Genomic DNA, 25262 nt, shown 5'->3' with positions numbered 1-25262 from the left:
GAAGTGGGACACACCACTTAATAAAAATAGGATGCCATTACAATGTTAGTCAAAACAAGAAAGAATCTATTTCTCTGTCAGTTTATATGGAACTGTCATTTGATATGGTCAGACAGGGTTCATGTAATGTCATGTAAAGTGTACAGTATGAACACTAAAGAAGCACTTCCCGTTATTTTGTAGAAAGCAAAAATTTATCAAAGCTTCCATATTCCAACATGTAACTATTACTGAGAAGAAGTCCACTTTAATCTAATCTACATGGTTTGTCAGAACATTTATACAAGATGCAGTAGTTCAGAATTTGAGGATGACAACACTCACAATCTGAACATACACATTTCTCAAACTACGGAGCTACAAAATGACTACAACTGCTTTACTGGCACATGACAGTGCCCCAATAGCCAACAGTAATCACATTTGCACTCACTAACCTCCAGCAATGCAGTTCTCCCAACATGGCGGTCTGTTTTCCCATCAGTATTATGATGCAATGAGACAGTAAAGCTTTGTTTGGTGAACTTTGTAGAATCCAATGTCATTTTTTTATTAATTGTGTGTGGTAGTGGTGTGTGTTGTAGGGTATTTATGGGTATTTGCATCCAAAAGATTCTTTAAGGAGTTATTTACACACACTGACAATTACTGGTAGGAGAAGATTAATTTAAATTAAACATTGTGCTAACTGTATGTCTGTATTGACTAGAAGTATAGAGCAACACTTCGAAGGAATATTCAAAACCTTTCAGGAATAGTTAACTAACTTAGATAAAGATTTATAGTAGAGCAACACTTCGAAGGAATATTCAAAACCTTTCAGGAATAGCTAACTAACTTAGATAAAGATTTATAGTCTACTAATGCAAAAACAGACACTCAAGATGTTAAAGTAGATGTAAATAAGACTGAATTAAAAGAAGGTCTAAAACATTTAAATAGTGGCTTAACCATTTGAGTCCCAACAATATGAAAAAACTACAATTTTAAAAGCCTTCACAAAATTAATCTTTAGTATCATAATAAGGAATGAATTCAAGAAGGAATTGGCAAAAAGTAAACAGTCAATTGTTTTAGGAATCTGGTTTCACTTTAGAACCACTGGGACAGACTGTTTTCAAGCTCTCATCATTTCATGTGATATACTTAAAAGCAATTTCATATTTTTCCTTGACACAATCTCACATTTCTCACCTTCCATCAACTCATAATGCCCAAAACAAATTATAGTCCTAAAGAAGAAACAAAAAATGGGCCTAAAATCTAACAAATTTATATGAAAAGGCCATAACACCCTAGTGGTTTCATTACAAAACCACTCATAAACGCAGTAGTACAATCTCAAATTTATGTTACAATAACTTAAGATATAATTACTTTCAATTTAAATTGTCTCCTCAATATGATCATGTCTCAGTTTCTTACACGCATGCTGCACAGTCTCTGTGCCGACTATTGCTTCTGAACACTGTTAAATGACTACAACAATGCACTACATTTGTAGTGCCCCTGTATAGCAGTATATGTCTCTATCTTGCAATATCATTGATGGATTCACGCAAAAGGCACTGGTACTTCAAGACAAAATTAAAGAAATGGTGGTTTGAGGCAGAAACCACTGATGGTCAAAGGGTTAAATAATAAAGATGTAAGGCTCTGGCTTACACAAATGTCCAGTGACTGCTGAATTAAATAATAAGTTAGTAGAAAAAAACTAACTTAAAATTAGGACTGAAGGCTGAATTATAAGCAACTAACCAGAAATTAGATGAGCAGAAAAATAATTTATGAAAGCTGTGGTGTAACACGTTGTTCCAGCTCTTTCTTGGAATCAGATGAAAGATGTTCATGTAAAAACATTGTTTAGGTAGTTAGCATGTACAGAATTTTTGAATATGTGCACACTGGTTTGAACTCTGTACAGAGTTGGAGTGAGACACATGAGCATAGAACATCACCAAGGTGCAACACCGATTAAGCACCTCTCCCTGCTGTGAATGGGTCACTTATGCTTTGGTGCCACAGGTTGGCAACGTTTTGGAAGGCAGAGAACAAGAGGCACTGTCTACAGTGACAACACCCAGAAACAGTTGGAAGAAGCTGAAGAGAAATGTCAGTCTCTTCTGTTCTGAGATTCAGGTTGAGATGTTGTTCTGATGAATAAGAGATTTGTCCACCAAATGTTGTAATTGTTATATAAGAGCAACAAAATACAGAAGAGTTCTATAAAAAGCAGTTACATCATTTCATAGCAATTTTGCATAAATGTGGGCTCTCTTACAGTCCTTGACCATCTGCAGTTGAAGAAGAAGTCACATGGATAAGGAGTGACACTGCGTAACAGGTCTACAGCTTGAAGAAACTATGAGCGGGTACCACAAGAAAATAATCAGGATAAAAGTTATTACACAGAGCATCAAGGTGAAAGATCATTAGTGAAGTTGTTGGCTCAGTTACAACCCATAACTTGAGTTGTAAAACCCCTTTTTGGAACAGTTCCATGACAGGAATGAGATGTAACATTTAATTTGGTGCCCAAAGGTGAAGGACATGGACAACAGCACCTGAAATAAGAGAGCTTTTGTGGTAGTAAAAAGGACTTTCAAGAAATAATTTAAGTACATAGGGCATTGCCAAGAGCAACATGAATAAACTATGAAGAAGATATAGGTGAACGCATGCTGTAGTGTCACCCAAAGTGATTACAATATTTAAGTAGAAGCAATTATTCCATGATTTGGTAAAAACCAAATAAACGTTAATTATCACAAAAGAAGAGATAAAGAAGATTAGCTGACCACAGCAACCAGTCAACAACAAGCAATATTTACCAATTGAAGTAACTGTCGACAAGATAGTCAAGAAACCTTACTTCAACAGACCCAAAGATACTGATTCAGAGTGCAGCAGTGACCTTTCAGAGGCTATGAGCACAGCAGTGGCCTCTTCGAGCAACTGTGCAGCAGCTGACCAATGCAACAACAGCACAGTGCAGAGCAGCAGCCAATATATCTAACTACACGATACCAGCACAGCGGCTGAGTGCGACATTGCTTTGCCCATGCACAATGCAGCAATAGCATGTGCTTTAGTGTGTGTGTGTGTGTGTGTGTGTGTGTGTGTGTGTGTGTGTGTGGGTGGGTGGGTGGGTCACAGGATTTCAGAGTTCTTGGGTACATATGTTATAATCATCACGTATGCCTATCGTCACAAGCAAAATGGCTAGCTGTCTGTCAGAAATAGTAAAGAAACTGAAGAGTTGTACAACGGTAGTGAAGCTCAGGCAAAGTAATTAAAGAAATTAGAAGGGCTAGATGATTTACAAAGATAAGTGGGAGAGTTAAAAAATAGAAAAACCTTAATGGAGGAAGTAAAACATATGATTAATATCTCTGCACAAGGATTTAGGAAGTATCTACAAAAGTCTGACATTGAAGATACCTTAGTAAAGTTAGCTAAGGTGTTACAGTATGAAATAAATAAACAGTGTACCCTACTAACAAATGAAGTGAATGAGCAGTTTAAAGAGTTACATGATGACACTAAGACAGTCTTCACTGAAGCACCAGAGAAACTGGTATAGGCATGCGTATTCCAATACAGAGATATGTAAATGGCCAGATTATGGTGCTGCGGTTGGCAATGCCTATATAAGACAACAAATGTCTGGCACACTTGACAGATCAATTACTGCTGCTACAATGGCAGTTTATCAAGATTTAAGTGAGTTTGAACTTGGTGTTATAGTCATGACATGAACAGTGGGACACAGCATCTTTGAGGTAGCAATGAAGTGGGATTTTCATATATGACCACTTCATGAGTGTACTGTGAATATCAAAATATGTCAAATCTCCAACATTACTGTGGCTGGAAAAAGATTTTGCAAGAAAGGGACTAATAATGACTGAAGATAATCGTTCAACATGACAGAAGTGCAACCCTTCCACAAATTGCTGCAGATTTTAATGCTGGAGGCCATCAACAAGTGTCAGTGTGTGAACCATTCAACAAAACATCATTGAAATTAGCTTTCGGAGCCAAAGGCCCACTCGTGTACCCTTGATGACTGCACACACAAAGCCTTACACCTTGCCTGGGCCCATCAACACTGACATTGGACTGTTGATGACTGGAAACATGTTGCCTGGTTGGACGAGTCTCATTTCAAATTACATCGAGCAGATGGACATATACAGGTATGGAGACAACCTCACAAATCCATGGACTCTGCATGTCATGAGCTGGTGGAGGCTCTTTAATGGTGTGGAGCATGTGCAGTTGGAGTGATATGGGACCCCTGATACATCTAGATATGACTCTGATAGGTGACATGTATGTAAGCATCCTGTCTGATCACCTGCATCCATTAATATTCATTGTGCATTCCTACAGACTTGAGCAATTCCAACATGACAATGCGACACCCCACATGTCAAGAATTGCTATGGAGTGGCTCCGTGAACACTCTTCTGAGTGTGAACACTTCTGCTGGTCACCAAAGTCCCCAGACATAAAAATTCAGAAGAGATTTCCACACTCTCATACTCTTACAGATTTATGGACAGCTCTGCAGGATTCATGGTGTCAATTCCCTCCAGCAGTACTTCATACATTAGTCAAGTCAATGCTATGTTGTTTTGCGGCACTTCTGCATGCACACGTGGGTGGGTGGGTGGGTGGGTGGGGTGGGGGGGGGGGATGGGGGGGGGGGGAAGGCAACACTACATGATATTAGGCAGGTGTACCAGTATCTTTGGCTCTACAGTTTATATTCAGATCTCAGGTATGCGAGAACAGATGGAGATATGAGAGCTGAACAGAGATTTTGATTAAGTAATTTGTGCCCCAAATACTTTGATCAATTTGTTGGAGCACCTGCAGGAACTAGTTGAACCAAAAGCAGAAAAGAATGTTGATTATACTAGTGCTATCATCAGTTCTTTTGGAGGCACTGTACTGCACCTGAAGGAATTCCTAATATTCAAACCAGATAGTTCTGTACAACTAGCTATCTTTTTGAAGCAATTTAAGAAAGTATTACCTGAGGGTTCAAGAGATAGAACTAAAATAAACTTTATTGTTATACATTTACAACAGGAAGTAGTAGACTGGAGTTCCAAATGCTGAAATAAGATTAAGAGACTGAGTCACTTGAAGTAGCATTTAAGAGAGAGTTTATATGTCCTAGCAAATGTACTCAATTGTGATGATCATAACCCTGATTATGAAAAATGTATAAATGTTAATGAATATTCAGAGGAGGAATTAAGTATTAAATAGTGTGTGTATCAGAAAGTTTGGCCACTAGAGTAGATGCTAAGAATTTTATTGTTTATAATCATTAATCTGACAAGCATGTGAAAAATAAGGTATATTTTAGTATATTATTAAGTTGTGAATACAGAGTGCATGAGTTATCATGTGTGTTGTCAGCTGAAATAGTAGAGTTTGTGGTAAGCCGGACCTGTGTTCAGGTAGGTATGCCACATTATGTAGATGCACCGTATGTGTCAACAATATGTGTAATGTTTAATACAACAGATGGAGGTAAAGATGTGTGTATGTTGTATCTATTCTCCTAACCCTGGAGAAGGATGAGGTTTAGAAATTTACAATCCTCAAACCAGTTGTAAAGGGCAATCACAAGAGAGAGAAAAACACACACACACACACACACACACACACACACACACACACACACACACACACAGGCTTGTAGTTCACAAAGATTTATTACACATATCTCCAAACACAGTTTTACAAAATCTTTTACAAAACCAGCCTTCCAATGACCACCAATAATAAACATAATTTACAAGAGTATATGGATTGAAACAAGTTAAGCAAAATCTCTTCCTTTTAACTAACTAACAAACAGCCCCAGATAAATATAGACGACAAGCATAATTGCCTACAAATTTAACAGGAATTTACTGGGTCTAACTCCCCCCTCAGTAGAACAAGCAGCCAAGTGAATATTGTACTTTGCCTGTACTCAATTGTCCCGAAGAGTCACCAGAGTAATTGCAAGGGGTAAGATACCACTGATGTTCCATAGATTGGATAATGGAGAATTCAGGGTACAGGCAAACATAAGAGAGCTCACACCTGACCCCATAGCCACATGTCTGGCGAAACTGAAGGCCTGGTTAAGCCAAGACAAGGTAGTATCCCACCAAGGGCATGTTCTACCATGATAAATGCACAGAGTGGCCTTGATGTTCCTGTTAACTTGTTCGGCAAAAGACACCTTGGGATAGTACGGGGTGGTTGTGATATGTTTAATACTATTGTTAAAGCAAAACCCTTTAAAGGTCTTGGAGACGGAAGCTGGTGCATTATCACTCACCAGGCTCTTGGAGGACCAAACCAAGAAACGATCTTAGATAGCTGCTGGACCGTGATCTCAGCAGTGGTTCCCTCCATGTGCAGCAGCCTCTCGAAATGGGAGAAGGCATCCACAGCTACAAGGATATACTTATTGCCCCTTTTGGTACAGGGTAGCAGGCTGATTTAATCAATAAACATATGATCCAGAGGGTACTCCTCCCGTTCAGACTGCAGGAATCCTCTATGTCATCCCAAATCAGGTTTGGCACTCTTACACAGATCATAGTTACTGACAAAGTGCCGAATGTCCCTGTACAGTGTAGGCCAGAATAATGTGTCACATACCCGGCTCAAAGTCTTATATGGGCCCAGGTGTCCACCCACTGCTGAGTCATGGAAATAGCAAAGTACTATCCCGACCAGTCTCCAGGGAGGCACAATTTCCACTTTTGACCAGACCCGACTTGTTTACAAAGAACAACCTTTCAGAGGCAAAATCTGGGAACCACCTCTCCTCCTTCCTATTGATTACAGAGTGGATCCCAAATAAGATCCTGGAACTGCTTGGTATGAAGACCGCAGAAGAGCCCGGGTGTTTTGAAGAGAGCAGCATTCAACTGGAGGTCCAGCTCAGTATTACTTTCCCCTTCCTAAGACTCTCCCACAAACATGCGACTAAGTGCATTGGTGACATAATTATCAATTCCCCCTATGTGACGCACTCAAAAACGAAAGACTGAGATGCGTACCACCAGTGGGCAATACAACCAGTCATGCAGGGCCTGGCCAAGACCCAACTCAGAGCATGGTTATCCATCTCAATTATGAATTGTTGGTGTTCAAGATAAAAGCTGAATCTTTCCAGGGCAAATAGGGCTGCCAAAGTTTCATGTTCATTAATGGAGTATTTACGCTTGGGGTTGGTAAGTCACCTAGCAGCATAGGCCACTTGGTGTCTCTCTCCTCATTGTCCTTGGGGGAGAACGGCAGCAATGCCAGCCTGGGAGGCCCCTGTTTGAACAATAAAGGTATTGTTAAAACTGGGAACGATGAGGACCAGGCGATTAGCAATGGCATTTTTGAAAGCCTGAAAGGCCTCCTGCTGCTCCTGTCCCCAGGCAAACTGCTGGTGCTTCCTACGCAAGTAATTAAGGGGAGCTGCTATTTGGGCAAAATTTGGAATGAACTTCCTAAAAAAAAATCCATTCCCACAAAATGGGCAATACCCTGCTGATCTCTTGAGGGAGTAAGTTGCCTAAGAGCCTAGGTCCTGTCCTGGTCAATGCAGATCCCATTGGACAAAATCAGATGGCCCAGGAATGGAATACACGGCCTACATAAGGTGACCATTGATGGGTTGAAAGTAAGACCCACTGAGCGCAATTGAGCAAACACCTGGTCCAAATGCTCCAGATGATCTGAGAAGGAATGACTGAAAATAACCAGGTCATCGAGGTAATTGTAAACACAGACTTCTTTAAGGTCACCTAACATATTGTCCAAAAGACAAGACAGGACCACTGCCCCTGTGGCCAGACCAATTGGAATGTGGTTATATTCAATCAATTTCCAGTTTGTACAAAGTGTGGTGATCGGCTTTGACGCCTCCATGAGAGGAATCTGGTAATAGGCCTGGTTTCAATCTAGGACAGTAAACACCTAAGCCCCATAAAACCACATGAAACAATTATGGAGATCAGATAAGGGCAAAGATTCTAAGATCACATTCTTATTCAGGGCCCAGTAATCCACCACAGTTCAAAAACCACCCCCCTTTTCCCCTTGGGGATGAGAAATACTGGAGAAACATAAGGAGACATGGATAGCCTAATGACTCCATCCTGTAACATCTAATCAATATTAGCATGCAATATCTTCATCTTTGGAGGAAAGAGCCTGTATGGAGTGTGACGCACCAGAATGTTACCAGTTAACTGGATGTTCTAATCCACAAGTTGCATAACCTCCAACCTATCCGACAGAACGTCAGGATAGCGGTTAAGTAGCTGTCTAACTTGCCTAGCTTGTTCAGAACTGAGACGACTCACATCAACCTGCATCCCCTTCCTCAGATACAGCATTAATGCCACCCAAACACCTACAGAAGCAGAAGGCAAAGTTCTTGTCAGGACAGAACTTGAAATAAAAATTCCTTCCTGCATAGTTGAAAATGAGATTGGTACACTGCATAAAATCACATCCTAGAATCAGGGTAATACCCAACCTCTTAGCTATAACCAGAGAAACTGTACCAAGATACCAACCTGCACCTCGCCTAGTGGAGGTAAACATTGCCCATCAGTGGGCCAACATTTCCACTCAACAGTATTGGGGCAGACAGTCTACATAAATGGCAAAATTCAAGATACCACTGTTGGTCAATCAGGGAGACAGAATTACCTGAATCAAGTAAAGTACAGATGGGTTCTTGACCTAATTGGGGACAGATATAGGGGACGGAAGTAGTCCTAGGTATACTGACCACCTTACAGTTCACTGGCCAATTCCTATGACAATGTGTCTTCCCCTCCCCTTTTCCTGATGTCAACTATTAGGATGAGGAGATCACTGTACCAGACACTGTTTAACGAAATGATCTGAGGAGCCACAACAGTAACACCGACATGGTAGTGCCCTGCTTTCGCTAATCTGGACAACCTTCTAGGTGTTTCTTTCCCCAGGAAGCTGACTGCATGACAACATCTCACTTTGTTCATCCACAAAAGCTAAAGCTTCAGCTGAGTCAATGAGTTCCTGAAACTGCTGTAATGACTCGGGCTGCATTGAGAAAATGAAATGTGACCAGTACTGAGGCCACATTCCCTCAATCATATGTTTGATGCAACTCTCTTCCAACACCTGCATTACAAGGGCTTCCACAGATGTGCATACACAGTTGAACTATTGAGCCAAAGTTCCATCTGGTGCTTGCAAGTGCCAATAGAAATCCCATTCTAATTTCACACACATCCATACTGACAGTTTTCTTCCCACTACTCGCTGCTGAAGCTGCCTCAGAGAGCCCTTAGATTGCAAAACTTCAGAAACAATGGTACTCAGAACCCTTTTAGTCAGAGGCTAGATAAGAGCCACTATAACTGGATGTGGCACTTGAAGGACATTCGAATGAACTTTCAGATGAACAAGCAACCAAAAAACAGATCTAATCTCACTTAACGTCTCCACTGACAACTCTTTCACTTCCTTTAATAATGTGGCAAGAGGATTAGGCAGTTTAGCAAATTGTTCTGATAACGCAACCCCAGATGGAGACGTGGCCACAGCAGCTGGCACAGAGGTGCTGGGTTCAGAATCCAAACTTCCCCCCCTCTAAACGTAACACCAACAGGCGAGATTGGAGAACATGCACAGGGTCTGTTACACGGGCTTGAGTTTCTACAGTGGGCTGTGGCAAGACAAGTAAGGCAAAATCAGAGAAACAATGACTATAATGCATCAAATGGGCTTAGACTCAACAAATTTGCTGATAGGTGGGTTGAACGGATTCTAAGAAGGTTACAGTGTTAGAGAACACATCTATAGCAGCAGAAAGATGGAATATGAACTCACCGTTATCAGTGAAGATGTTAGCTGATATCATTACAGGAGTGTTTGTTGCTGTACGGAGACAGGCCGCAAGGTCAGCGACACTTCCGTCACACAACTGGCCACACACGCACAGTTCATATATGAAATGCTCACGACCTAAATATGCTATGCCCAGGCATCTGCAGGTGGCCATGGTCGTAATGGTTTCCTGCAAAGAAGGAACAGACATCAGTATATGAGAAAACCAGTAATATTATAAGGAGAAAGGCAATTGATAGATAACTACAAGCCAAGTGAAAATGTAGGAGCCCCCCCCTCTCCCATACATAAATAAAACTCTGCTACCAGTTGAGGCTTAGAAATTTACAATCCTCAAACCAGTTGCAAAGAGCAATCATAACATAATGCAAACACAGGCTTGTAGTTCATAAAGATTTATTACACATATCCCCAAAAACAGTTTTACAATATCTCTTACAAAATAGATTGAAACAAGTGAAGCAAAGACTCTTCCTTTTAAGTAAATAATAAACAGACCCAGATGAATACAGATGACAAGTGTAATTGCCCACAAATTTAAAAGGAATTTACTGGGACCAAATCCCCATTGGTAAAACAAGCAACAGTACAGAATATTAAATAACAAATTTTAAGTGAAAGAGTAAATTCCCCAATGGGAACCTTAGACCAATAAACAGACCATAGAACAATGGAATTCCAGCAATTATACAGTGATTTATTCCACTGAACTCACTTGTGAAATACCTTTCAAGCAGCATAACAACAAAAGACAGTTATTGTAATAGTCAGTTTAAGTTCCATGCAACAGCGAGCACAGCCCAATGGATGACCTACCTTAATATAAGGGTGACCAAACTATTAAGAACAGGGGACACACCTTGGCCCAGCCCGAACACATTAATGAGAGGAATCTCCAAATAATTACAAGAGAGAATACTCAAGTACTGGGGTGAGCAGCGACTCTGACAATACACCGGAAAATGATAACACAGCGCCGTGAGCAACCAACGCTCCTCTGTAATGGTCACTCCCAGACTTGCCAACATAACATATGCCCAAGCAACAGGCAAGCATGACCACTAGAGACCCTGAGCGGAGAACCAAGAGAACCATAGCCGGAAGCACCGTGCTTAAATAGCAGCCAGAAGAGGAAAACCAAAGAGAAAACACCCATGACAGCTCAAACGGAGTTACTGCCCCTACTAGATAAGATAATCACTGGTGCCAGTGGCTTCCCCATGCTCAGAAGGTATTGTGTATTATTCTCAAGACACATACAGATTATTAATCACATGTGGTGTGCCTCAAGTAGCCAGTCATAGAGCTGGGAAAGGGACATCTTTTATTTTAAAGTTATTTATGAGAAGTTATACAGAGGCAGAGGGCCAATGGTCACGGCTGGACTGTGAAGTGCCAGGGTGCACTAGCATGGTGTGTGGTGGGGGAAGGCAGCTGGCCATTGCTGTGGACTGGAATGATGCCGTGGTGGTGCTGGCATATGCCTGCAGTGGGTGGGTGGCGACAAGAGGTGTTCTGGGTTGTGTGCTGCGTGTCATGGTGGGCAGTGGCCCAGTGCAGGCTGGAATTGCAACTCAGGGAAGATGATGTTGCATGGTTCAGTGATGGATGCAGGAGGTGCCACACATACTGTGAGGAGTTGCGCCACGGTGCTGAACATGGGTGGCAGTGGGGAACTGGGGCAAACAGGGAATTGGTGGACATGCAGGGTGTGGCCGGTATGCATGGCATAATGCATGCGAGAGTGTGTGGGTGTTGGTGAGTGTTCCTGCTGTCTCTGCCATCTGCTAGATGCACTGGTGGGGTGCTGGCACAGCAGTGGGAGAGGCACCACTTCTTGGATGCTGCAGGCACATTCTGAGCTGTGGTGAAAGTCGATGAGCTGCTGGAGGAATGGCACCTGTGGCTCAGTCAGTCAGTGGTGGTGAAGCGTTGAGCTCGGTGTCATACGTTGTGCCTTTAGTGTCAGGTTCTGCATGCTAAGGAACAGCAGCGGCAGAGGTAGCAAATGGGAGCGATGTGGTTGCATCTGGATTCCAGGCACTGGTGGTGTCAGGGTGGGTGTCAGTGCCAGCAGCGTCATCCATGACGTCAGTGGTTGGTAGGGATATCTTGATTGCTGGTTGTGCATCAGCGTCATTGATGGTGAACAAGTAAGCTGGCTTTAGTCTGCTGTTTGGAAACACTGACAGGCTACTGTGGTGGCACACAGTGTATGTTTTGTCACTTGGCTGTAAAATGAGGTTTTTGCCATGGCATCGTGGAGGTATCAGCTGCATCTGGGCCATGTAGTATTGTGATTGCTAAATGGAAACTGGGATACACAACATAGTGGGGAAAGCCACTTGTCAGGGCCAGATGATGATGATGATGATGTTTGGTTTGTGGGGCGCTCAACTGCGCGGTTATCAGCGCCCGTACAAATTCCGAACCTTTGCTCAGCCCAATATTGCCAATGTCATGATGATGATGAAATGATGAGGACAACACAAACACCCAGTCATCTCGAGGCAGGTGAAAATCCTTGACTCCGCCGGGAATCGAACCCGGAACCCTGTGCTCGGGAGAACGCGACCGCGAGCTGCGGACTTTGTCAGGGCCAGGGGCTGTCCCTATACCAAGTTGGCAGAGGATGCTTCCATGTCAGCCTTCTGGCCACCCCATGAACCTAACAAGACCAGTGGCAAAGTGGAGGACCATTTTCCAATGCAGCAGGTAAGAGAGGATTTCAGTGTTTGGTGGAAACATTCCATCATGTGGTTTTCTGCAGGATGATAGCTAGTGGTAGTATGGATGAGGGCACCACACATCTCAGTCATGCTTTTGAACAGATGGGAAGTGAATTGGCACCTGCAGTCAGATGTTATGTGGTGGGGAGAACCAAAACATGAAACCCATGTGTTGATGGACACAGCGGTGACTGTTTTGGCCAAAATGTCCAGGATGAGTATGGCTTCTGGCCAGCATGTTAACTAATCTATCATTGTGAGGAGAAAGTGGCAGCTGTCTGTAGAGGGCAAGGGGCTAACGAGGTCGATGTGGACATGGTAGAATCGATATTCAACAGGGGGAAATGAAGGTTGTCAGCATAGGAATGTGATGGCCCACTTTGATACGCTAACATGGGATGTAGGTGTGAGCCCATACATGGCAGTCCCGTTGGACGCCAGGCCATAAAAAAGATCCTGGATGAAGGCAGGGGACTTGCAGATGCCAGGGTGTGCTAGCCCACGCAAGCTGTCAAAAGTAGTTTGCAGAGGGCCAGAGAAGGTAGGGGTGGACGCAGTCTTTGGAGCCAGTGGTGTCCACGGAATCAGATGGGAGAACACATGAAACATGTAAGTCAGTGGCTGGAGCACAGGTGAATTTGGAGAATGAGATCTGAGTTCGGATCCTGACATTAGTGCACTACAGTGGGGTTGGGGGTCTGGGCTCCTGTGAAGGCCTCATAATCTAGCAAAGGGCTGAGGGTACAGGAGTGGCTGAGGCAGTCAGTGACAATGTTGTTGATGACAGCTAAGTGGCATACATCGGTGCTAAATTGCATATGCACTCCTTCCAGCTGAAGTGCCAGGGCAATGTTTGATCACCATCTTCCTGAGAAAAACCCATCATGAGTGGCCAGTGGTCCACAAAAATGGTGAAATTGCATCCCTCATCAGAGGAGCAAAAATACTTCACTGCCTCGTACATTGCAAGCAGCTCCCAATTGCACGCAGCGCATTTGTGTTGTGGTTCTGACAGCTTGGCTGAAAAGAAAGCAGCTGCATAGTGTCCCCAATATGCTGCTACAGGACCACACCAATTGTGGACTGACTTGCATCAGTGACAATAGTGATGGGGACAGAGGGGGAGGGGGGGGGGGGGGGTGGAGGTGCAGCAGAAGAGCTTCCTAGGTAAGATCATGTTTGGTGTGCTTAAAACTGTCTGACATACTTGGAGTCCATGGTATGGGTCTGCTACATTTTGTATACCTCGCAGTGCAGCAGTGAGGGGTTCCTGAACTTTTTTTTTTTTTTTTTTTTTAGAAAATGGTGGAAAAAATTTGCCATCCCCAAAAATCTGGGTAGTTTCTTGTATGTTGTGGGGCATGTAAACTCAGCAACTGTAACTGTGAACTGTGAGGACTTTCTCAGGTAGGGGGCATGAACCGGATGTGAAAATGAGGTGTCCAAGGCACTCACTGTCTGCTACCCTGAACACGCATTTGTTCACATTGAGGAAGACCCCAGCTTGTTCCAGGCAGGTACAAATCTCCCTGAGTAGTTCATGGTGGTCCATCAAGTTCTGGGAGTAAATAAGGATGTTGTCCGGATAAGCAAAGCATACCATTGTGCCTTGGAGGACGTCTTCCAGAAAATGCTGCAAAGTTTTGCCGCCATTACAGAGGCTGAAAGGCATAAAGGGGCTTTCAGAGAGACCAAAGTGTGTAATAATGGTTGTTTTATCCATGTTGTCCAGTGTGATTGGGATTTGTGTAAAAGCTTTTGTACAGTCTGTCTTACTGAATATGGTAGAGCCCAAAATAATGTTACTATAACTGTGAAAATAGGGGACAGGATAACAGTTGGGAATTTTTCATTTATTCAGATGCCGGTAATCACCACAGGGGGACCAGGTGCCTTCCCTCTTGGGAGCTAAGTGGAGTGTGGAGGACCATGGACCTTTTTAAGGGCACAGGATTCTGGCAGCAATGGAGGCTTCATTTTCCGCCCACATGAACTTGCTTTCGGCTGGCTAGAGAGGGTGGATGCAGCAGTGTCCCAGTGGACCCAGTGTTGTCGTGATATAGTGCACTGTGTCATGGTGCACCTCATGAGCAGCACCAGGGGGGTGGGAGTGGAAGTTTGCAGATGAGAGCAGCAAAAGGGCTGGAGTAGGATAAGTACTGAATGGTAAAGTGGGAGGTGGTGCAGGGTGTGGAATGATGTGATGTGCCACCTATCAGATGACTCTGAGTGAGATCAGAGAGGATTCAAGTGGGAAATAAATCTGCACTGAGGATTGGGTCGTTGATGTTGGCCACAGTGAAGGTCCAGAGAATATCCTCAGCAAGGCCAAGGTCAAACAACGGGTGTGGGGGACATAGGTGTAGGATCCTGTCTGGGAAGATGGACAAGTCCAGACTGGTGTCGATAGGGTACGATATGGACAAGGTGGAGTAATGGTGATCTGATACGAGCAGGCACTGTGAATTTGTGGAGCAACTGGCTGCACTGCACTTACTGCCAGTTGCTGACTGTATTTGGGTGCCACGAGCATGGTGGATGGCAGTTTGCTGCATCACTGCCAAAGCTCTCATGGTACCAGCACGCATGGTTCATGTCAAGTGGCTCCTACTGCTCATTAGGCAGGTGGGGGATGGGTATGGGTTGCTGCACCTGTGGTGTCGTCTGTGGTGACAGTTGCATGAGTCATGTGGGCCTTGGACTTTGAAGCATGTGAGAGTGGAGGTTAAGTTGGCCATCTCACTGCACAGGCGGGCCATGATGTGTGCTAAATCAGACTGCGCGTCCTGAGGCACAGGCAGTTGTATTCTCTTCAGCTGTGCTTTGTAGCAGCTGGGAGACTTGTAACTGTGGTAGTGGGAGGCAATCAGGGTAAGGAGAATGGGCAATGGATACTGCTGGCAAAAGGTCAAAGGATTTGAACATTCAATTTGCTTTCATGGCAGGCACATCAACATATGTATGATCCTGCATGGTGAGCTTGGTGCGGATGGCCACAAGCAATTGAGAATTCCAGATGTGAAGGAGGAGTTTGTCTGGCAAGACATGGGTTTCATCCAATGAAAACAAGGCCCAGGAGCACTGCATTTCTGAAGATGCTAAGTGTGTGGTAAGGTGCTTTTACCGTTTATTGTAGCTACCAAACAGTGGAGGTTAGTGATATGTCATGAGCTTCTGCCATGACCATGGGTCTGAGCTGAGCTATGGTAATAGTGAACTTCATTGTGTCGCTCATAATCTTAGCTCTAGCAAAGACTGCCTCGGCAGATGCAAAACATAGACTCAGGTCGTGGCATCAAAGGCGGGGAGATGGATGAAAAATCTGCTCAGCTGACTGGTTGGCACCAGAACTTGTGCAAAAGGTGTAGCATTGCTCATGAATTGGGCAAACTATGTGAGCAACTGATTAAAGACAGTTACCAGTGATTGTGGCTTTGACGGGACATTTGCATGACTGTGATCAAAGGGAATGCTTTGTGTCACAGACAAGATTCCAAAGGTTTGCTCTGTGTGACCATTTCCTGGAGTGTACTGCATCTTGATAATAAGTGTAGCTGGACAGGTGGGAAGAGGAGATGATCAGGCTTGCACATTTGGTGCTCATGTGTGCGCTGTGTGACACAGAGGTATGCAATGGGCACTCTAAAGGAGGAATGTGCTGTGTGAAAAAATTCAAGAATTGGGTTCACCAGTGTGGGTACACATTTGTGCTGTCACTGATCACCACACAGCACACATTGTCACTTTATTTAAAAAGGAAAGTAGATGGGGGTAGAGTGGAATGGAACATGTATTTTAGAAACATGCATGAGGTTAGAAATTCAGCCACTTGATTATTTATTTATGCACGCAATCAAAAACTACTCATAATTTGTTTAAACATCTGTTTACAACAGTTCGTGCCCTTGTTGGCAGAGAACTTGCAGTCCTGGTATTGTAAGGGGGGCCTACAATAACAAGGTGCTTTCGTTAAAATAGGTAGCAGCACGTTTGAGTCATGCTGTGATGAAGCAAGCTGGGTTCTTTTTATTTTCTCTCTTGTTTTGTCATCTGCCTCCTTAAATTTGTTTTTTCACTTTTAACTAATTACTATTAGCATATGTAAGTATAATTTGCAGGGTTGTGAACAGTGAAAGTAAAGAACTGTGAAATGCAACTGTGCAACTGTTGGCTACATCATTTACAGTAATCAGTGTTGAACTTCCAACCTTATTTTTCAGCCAGCCAGCAAAGGACTATCAGTGAAGAAATAAAGTTGGTGAACATCACATATGGTGCCCTTATGGGTGAGCACTATTTTATGTGGGCACCATAAACTAGGACTCGCAAACTTTGACAGTGAACTCAAGAGTGGTTTACAGTACAGTGATTTTAACGAAGGAGATGCAACAGCCAATCAGCGCTTGGGTTTCATGGCCACAGTATGACAGCAACCAATCAATGAGTGGTTCTATGGAAGTAGCTGATAGCTGTACTTCGTGGCAAAGTTTTAAGAAAGCATTTTTAGCTGAATATTGGTCCAAAGAGAAGCAGCAGAGAATTTTGAGTAACTTTGTGGAAGAGAGAGATTTGGGTCTAGGAAGGTTACTGTGAAAGGTTTTTTTGGCTTTGGATAAACAAACTGAAATATTTGGACAAAGAGCTAGGTAGTGAATCAATAATCATTGGTTTAGAAACTAAGTTGCATCAGAAAGTTAGAGAATGTGCTTGTTCCTGCCCCTAGGGGTAATATTAGGGATTTCTTGAATTATGTTGATGAAGTGGAGAGGGTGAAGCCCTCAGTGGAAAATCATAGGAGGAATTTTGATGACAATAATCAATCAGGGAGACAACTTCATGTAAATAGGATGAACAGACTAATTATAGTAGAAATTCAAGGAATGGCTCTGTGGAGGATAGCCAGAATGGGCAAGGAAATGGTAGGAGAAATTCAATTAACAGAAATGGAGGAGATGATTTTAACTCTGAATCAAACCATTTAAACTAGATAACGCTCCAGTTTTGGCTTGCACTAGAACAATTAGTGATGAAGAGCCGCTTGTGTATAAATGTGCTGTAATCATGAGTAAGGGTAATGAAAATGATAGTAATAAGATGAATGTAATTACTAATTCTAGGGATATGTTGAATGATGGTGTGGGTAGTAATGTTAATCCTGTAAAAAGAGAGGAGGAAGTTACTTTAATAAAATTAAGTGGTGAAACAGAGCGTGTTGCTGTTGCTCAGGAAGTCCAAAGTGTCAAAACGGATGCTAAATTTTTAAAGGGGGTATAAGGAATTCAGGTTTTTTGCTTTGTGGTCTAATACTGGAAACAAGAATCAACTAATTAGCCAAGTATATGAGGACAATGAAAGTCACAGTGGGTCCAATTCAGACAGTAATGATAATGATAATAGCAGTCATGAATCTAGTAGTGATGAGGATGAAGTATTTGAATTTATGATTGATAATGATGGTAATGTGTTAAGTAAAGAAAGAATAAAGGAGAATAATATTAGGCCTAATGAAGAGTTAGAGTTTGAGAGTGGTAATGAGGAAAAGGACAATGCTATCTGTCATTTGACTGTGTCTGATAATCATTTTGGTAAGCAGGATGATAGTTTTTTTCCAGGGAAAGAATTAATGAGGATTTGTTCACATGGTAAGTAAAAAGGAAGTGTGGCACCCTATAATAACAGCAAGTGTACAAGGTATACATGTGTAGTGTTTACTGGTCAGTGGTAGTGATTTGAATGGAATTTTACAGCATTATTTTGGATCTATTAACACAGAGAGTGTAGTAGTGATGCATGTTTCTGGAATAAAAATAACTGGTGCTACTGGTAAGCTATCAAAGAATGTGAAACAAGAGGTGCTATTAACTGGGAATTGGGAGGACAGCTGTTGGAGTGCAATTTCTTGGTGATTCAAAATCTCAGCATTGCTGCAATATTTGGGACTAATGGTGTGTAAATACTGATTTTGCTACTGGTAAGTTTAGTTTTAAGTACAACAGAAGTAGGTATGGACGAGTGTGTGCAAACTGAATTAGATTTGCAATTAAGAGTTTTGACCAGTGAGTGGGTTACTGAGGAAGAAGAGGTGGTTGGAAATAATAAAGAGAGTTGACAATATTACAGGTATTTTAAATAGTCAAAGGAAGGAATTGAAAGGTATTCTCCTGAGCAACTGTAATGCATTTTCAGACAGGCCAGGTTTGGTAAGAGATTTTGAGTGCATATTAAAGTATAGGGATCACGAACCATTTTTCCAAGAAACCTTATATTATTCCATTTTCAAAAAAGGAAGCACTGAGAAAAGAAATTCAAAAGATGGACTCATGGGGGATTACTGAAAGGTCAACCAGCAGGTGTAATAACCCACTTGTAGTTGTAAAGCAGAAGAACAGTGGTGTCAGGTTGGTTCTGTATGCCAAGAAGTTAAGTGAAATTGTTGTAGGAGAGAGTGACAGACCAGCTAACACAGAAGTTCCATGAATGCAAATTTCTGACTTCTTTTGATGTGACTTGTGGCTGTTCGAATATCTGTTTAGCTAAGGATTCTAGGTCACATACGGCATTTTTACATGAAGGTAAGTGTTACCAATTCTGTGCGGTGCTATTTGGTCTGAACTTGTCGGTGTGTGTTTTTATCAGAGCTATTGACAAGGTGCTAGGTGAGATATTAACCAACGAAATAATGGTCTATATAGATTATATCCTCTTAGTGAGTGCAGAATGATTCAAGCACTGTAAGATTCTGAATGAAGAATTGAGAGCTATGTATAGGGGAGGTATGAAACTGAAATTAAGTAAATCTGAATTTGTAAAGAAGAAAATTTCATTTTCAGGTCACAGGATTAATGAGGAAGATATACAGCCTGATACAGAAAAACTTGCTGCTATTGCGGATTTCCCACCCCCAAAGAACAAGAAGGATCTTAAAGCTATGTTTTGCTTCTACCGAAAGTTTGTATCAGATGAGTCATTTAACCATCCTTGCCTTGGTAATTTGTTGAAAAAGAATGTTGTGTGGAATTGGACAGAGGAATGTGAAGAGGCATTTCAGAAACTTCCTGGCAGATTAAAACTGTGTGCCGGACCGAGACTCGAACTCGGGACCTTTACCTTTCGCGGGCAAGTGCGAACCTTGCATGTAGGAGAGCTTCTGTTAAGTTTGGAGGGTAGGAGACGAGGTACTGGCAGAAGTAAAGCTGTGAGGACGGGTCGTGAGTCGTGCTTGGGTAGTTCAATTGGTAGAGCACTTGCCCACGAAAGGTAAAGGTCCCAAGTTCGAGTCTCGGTCCGGCACACAGTTTTAATCTGCCGGGAAGTTTCATATCAGCGGACACTCCGCTGCAGAGTGAAAATCTCATTCTGGAGGCATTTCAGAGTTTGAAAAAAGAATTAGTAAGATTTTAGGGCACCCAATTTAGCTAAGCTAAATTATTGTTGGGTTTGAGGTGTGAGACAGTTAATGGTAATTAAGGAATTGAGAAGAGGGAAGGGGCAGTAATTTTGTTGGGAATGGATAGCATATTCATGTGGGGTTTGAGGCAGGGTGGGTTGTGTTTTTTGTCACATGTTCGTAGTGCCTCACTTTAATCGTCCACCTACCTTAGTACGGCTTCCTTACAACGTCCCTTCACTCTGCAGTAGTAGATACTCACTAGGCTGTGTAAAGCAGTGTTGATGAAACCATGACCTAATACCTATCACACGGAGGCTGTGTAACTCAAGTTGTGAATCAGTTCCTGTAAGTTTATTTTAACAAATTTCGGGTGGTAGGAAAGTGCAGTTTTCCTGCAGTGACAATTCAGAAATTCTAGTACAATGGATTTTTATTCTGAATGAAGAACATGAAATTTCTAAATCCGAATTTACTATTTTTACTGCTCTAAGATTTCAAGTTTACCATCAATACACCAAAATTTCATACAGAAAAGCAGCCAGAATATCTACCAGTCTGACTTGATTAATTGTTCGATCTGACAGTCACTGACCCACTACTATACTATAGCGAGATGAACATTTGGTCGAATCAGTGGTCTTCAACGTCTGAAGTACTCATTCAGGTATTCCATAAAGAATACAGAATATGCCACGTGGAATTTTTACATTGACCAAAATATCACACTCTCATAACACATCAATTAATTCAGAAACATCAAACTTTCCTCAAAATGTTCGTAACTCGAACCTCCTTAGTTACAACTAGTTCTAAATGCAATGAGCTCAATATTTCTTAATTTTACATACAATTTGCACAGTGCAATCTAACATGGTCTTACACGTACCACAGCTAGCGAGCGACTCTCTCGACGCCAACCCACTCTCTGCCTACCTAACTTTCTGTGCATGGGAACAGCTTAATTCTGATTGGCTAATGGTCTGAATGACCAATCAGAATGATCCTTCTATATCATTCTCACAGCAATCACTACTCAGAAAATCATTGACGTCATTACACTTTCAGTTTCTAATATGGTGTTTAATAAAATAAACCGAAATACAAAATAATCTTTAAATTAATTTAGAAACTTATTCCACTTCCAACTCCTATTCTGGTTGCTCTCTTACAAACGCAAGCACATTTTAACATACGCCATCAGCATTGTGGTTGCACCACAATTTTCCCACGATTCAGATTTAACAGGTTTTCCATAAAACAATATTAAGTTTTAATGTATGTCCCACAGACACTCTCTCATTTATTCACATGTATATACACAACAAGATAATAAGCACATAATAATTTTGAATGATTTTTACACTACAAAATTGCAGCGTAATTAAAGTTTTGAAAAGAAAAATTCCAATTAAATGATTTTATGTACTGAGAATTCTGGTATGACTTTAGATGATAATAAAAGACAAACTGCTATTGTTCCTAATTGAGTTTTTTGTGTGTGTGTGTGGTTTGACTCGAAACATAAGTGTTGGTTTTTGGACATTTAAGTAATTTTCTCAATCTCCAGAGCTATATGAGATAAAAATCTGAAATGTTGACAGAATTCTTTTATTAATAACAAAAGATGGTATACCAAGTTTGAACAAAATTGGTTGATAATTACTATGTTTATTTAGATTTGTAGAGGGTATGAATTTACATTTCTACTAGATGGTACTGGAGACCGTTCTCATTGCCGATAGTGTCAGCTGCACTGAGAGTCATAGCAGAGGAACAATCCTGCAGCCACCATGGTACACAGCTGCGTACTATACTGTACTGAATGTTATCCCGTAATAACAGCATTTTATGTAGTTATAGGGTTTGATAGTATTCTATTTTTTGCTGTAGTTATGTAGTGAGTGTGATGTACTGATGTATATATGTTTACTCTTTCATATTGTGACTGTAGTCATTTTGGTTTCTTTTTCTTTGTTTGTGCTGTGGGGTTCAATCTATGTTAGGGATGCAAATGGCCAATGTCTTATTATTTTTGCTTGGTGTGATACTTCTATTTTTATTATCGTTTGACTCATGTACATTAACTGAAGAAGAGGATACTGATACTCAGTTTGTCAGTTCTCTTGCCATGCATAATATGGGAGACAACTAAAGAATGTGATACTGATAGTCAGTTTGTCAGTATTCTCACTTTGATCAGTAGTGATATCATTTTCTTCAGTTGATGGAAGAACAGGATACTAATGTTATGTTTTTCATTTATTTTGCCATGGATAAGACTGGCATCCCGTCCTTCAGTTCACCTCTACAAATTAACTGAAGAACAGGATACCAATGTCAGGTTTTTTTGTTTATTATGCCATTGGTAAGAAACAGGATACCAATATTCAGATTCCCCCCTCCCTGCCATTGGTAAAGAATAGAATACTAATGTTATATTTTGTTTGTTTGTCATTTTCTTTCACCTTGGCTAATATTGGTATTTCATCCTACATTGGTCAACTTTAGAACAGAGTAACAATGTTCAGTTTGTTGTCTTCATCATCTTGTATTTGTAATAATTTTGTGTGTATTTCCTTTTGTGGCCTTGTCTGTAGTTGCATATTTTTGGTTGTGTCCCAACCAAAACTTATTTCCTTTACCTGTCATGTTAATTTCATTTGTTTTATGGATTTTTAATAATTCCTGTGTTCTGGTGTTTTTTAGTTACATAAGATTTTGTTAAAATTATGAGTTTACATGATGAATGTCTACAATATATAGTATCTGTGTTACATTTCATTGTTTCACTTTATAGCGTTGTGTTACATGTATGGGTTTATGTGATGTATATCTACAATTTTTTTTTTCTTTATTTCTGAATATGTGTTGATGGTTTCAATGTTTACTCTCTATCACCTTTGGCTTAGATACGATGTCACTCATTAAAGCTTATGGGTTGTATCCCATTCTTTGGTATTCTCCAAACTAATATTTCATTCAGAAAATCTGTATTTTCACACTTCTTTTTCCCTCCCGATACAATGTAAGTACATGAAATTCAATAGCTCCTTTTAGCAAAATTAAAATCCAGAACACAAGAACAAAAATGACCTTCACATTATATCAGTCACATAGTTTACAACATACAATGAGTCATACATAATACTGTATATAAAGTAAAGGCTAACATCTATGCAACAGAGGTGATTCGAATAAAATTACAAAAATTTTCTCCCAATTCTTAACAAAATTAAAGAAAAATAACAATGAATACACTGCAGGAAGTGGTATAATGCTTCAAGGTCGCCAGCCTTGGTGCATTTCACCAACCTCCACCGACTTCGGTGGTGGTATCACCATTACATGAGTTAGTGTCTTCACAGTCAGAGTAAGAAATTCCTGATTGCATATTAATTGGTGGGATCAAATGTTATATTTAAGTAACACTCTGTTTGTGAGTTACAGAAAACATTTTCTTTGTTGTTTAGTTTGGTGGCAGTAATTACAGCTTTGTCATTATCGAGTTTTTCCTTGCCTGGAGGCATGCAAATGGGAGCATACTACTGCCAGCCGCTCTCAGCCCTCGCAAGAATTGTCAGAACATGGATTAGAAAACAAACCAAGCAAATATCTGTATTAATTCCTAAAGTTGACCTTTTCTTAACAATAGGAGGAAGTGTTTGCTGCACCCTCACACCAACCATCTAAAGAACATCAAATTTGCACATAAACTTCTCTGGTTACAATCAGCATTTGAATAAATGAGGCTGGTTCATTTGAAAAACCTCAGCTCCATACTAATGATTCTTCTAATAGTGAAACTTCCATATACAAAGAACACGAAAATAAAAAAAAAAACCTTAATACCAGCCTTCAATGAAGAAATTGCCGATTATTTCATTCCTCTAGTTCTTAGGAAAACTCCTTAACAGGCTAACCTACATTTACACACATGCCGCTTCAAGAATAAGTGGTGTAACTCCACGCTTCTTCTTCTTCTTCTTCCCCCCCCCCCCCCCCCCCGTTTCTTCTTCTTTTTTCCCAATCCTTTTTTTTTTTTTTTTTTTTTTTTTTTTTTTTTTTTTTTTTTTTTTTTTTTTTTTTTTTTTTTTTGCGGGGGGGCAGTAATATTTAGCGAGTAGCTTTCTGTTAACATCATGAATAGCGTAATAACTAACTTGCATAGCAACCATGTAGGTATCAGCACAAGTTTCTGCTGTAAGTACAGACACCTACCTGCTGACAACTGAAGTGGTGTAGTTGGAAGTTTCACCATTGTGCTTACTACTGTTTCGAGTTTTCTTAGTTCAATATGAATGTTTTAATTTTCTAACAGTTCCAGTAACAGGATTTTACTTGTTTAATTGTTGAAATTATATCCACTGTGATTCACTATGAGTTCTAATGATAAAAACATCATCAGGAAACTCATTATTTGGGGTGACAACAGATACAACGATGAATCTTTTCCATCATATTCAGACTTGTGGCAATTATTGACACATGATAGTCAGCTCTTTGAACTGAATTTCTTTGGCTACAGTTCTAATTGGATGTTTTGTTTTGATGTAAATGTGCTTGATCATGTTCTGCTGTGTAATATGTGCAAAACAAAGTGGCGTTTGCTTACTACTTGTATTTTGTGGTTTCCATTAAACATTCAACACAGAGCCACAGAGGTGAGCCCAGCTTCATGCAGTTCCCATATTTTGTTTGCTGTGCTACGCTATTGTGGTCATGTAATGGTCACAGACAATGGATTATGATAGAGCAGGCCTTGTTCCTTCACGATTGTGTGTGCCAGATATACCGCAGGTTTTGCGTTCGTTGTGTGCAGTATAATTTTCAGACATGCCTTGCCTGTTTATGCTTCCGGACTCACAAACGCAGCTCCATAGCCTGTCTGTGTGTGTGCCTCCTTGGCAGGAAGGCAAGCCGCAGTACCAAAATGTGACACTACAACTGGACAATACAATGCATTGATGTGTCCGCATCATAGTTCTGCGTCAGTTAAGAACAAGGATTCTGTGGCTGTGATGGACACTTACTTGGTTACCAGTGCTGGTGCTGCTACTGCTAGCCTGTCTACCAGCCTACCCGCTCCTTCCGTGGTGGTTTGGTATACGTCAGTCAGGACTGCCATTTCTTCCATGCCGGATAGGATCATGACTTTGCCAGATTCCATTCCTACCACTATGTTGTTTTATGTCTCCACGCCCACTGTGCCGTATCTTCCGTGC

The 25262-nt window shown here is 41.2% G+C and overlaps 1 protein-coding gene across 1 annotated transcript in view; it reads right to left on the bottom strand.

Annotated features, from left to right (window-relative positions):
- LOC124776769 (WD repeat-containing protein 82) overlaps positions 1–25262 on the bottom strand; it is a 68187-nt gene that overhangs the window by 7775 nt on the left and 35150 nt on the right. The window contains exon 3 of the transcript XR_007015653.1: positions 9904–10090. The gene's annotated coding sequence lies outside the window, so the exon portion shown is untranslated. The remainder of the gene's footprint in view (positions 1–9903; positions 10091–25262) is intronic.

This window comes from Schistocerca piceifrons, chromosome 2 (assembly GCF_021461385.2).
Source record: "Schistocerca piceifrons isolate TAMUIC-IGC-003096 chromosome 2, iqSchPice1.1, whole genome shotgun sequence".
NCBI classification, from domain to species: Eukaryota; Metazoa; Arthropoda; class Insecta; order Orthoptera; family Acrididae; genus Schistocerca; species Schistocerca piceifrons.
Note: the sequence above shows the minus strand (reverse complement) of the source record. Positions and strands in the feature narration are given on the sequence as shown.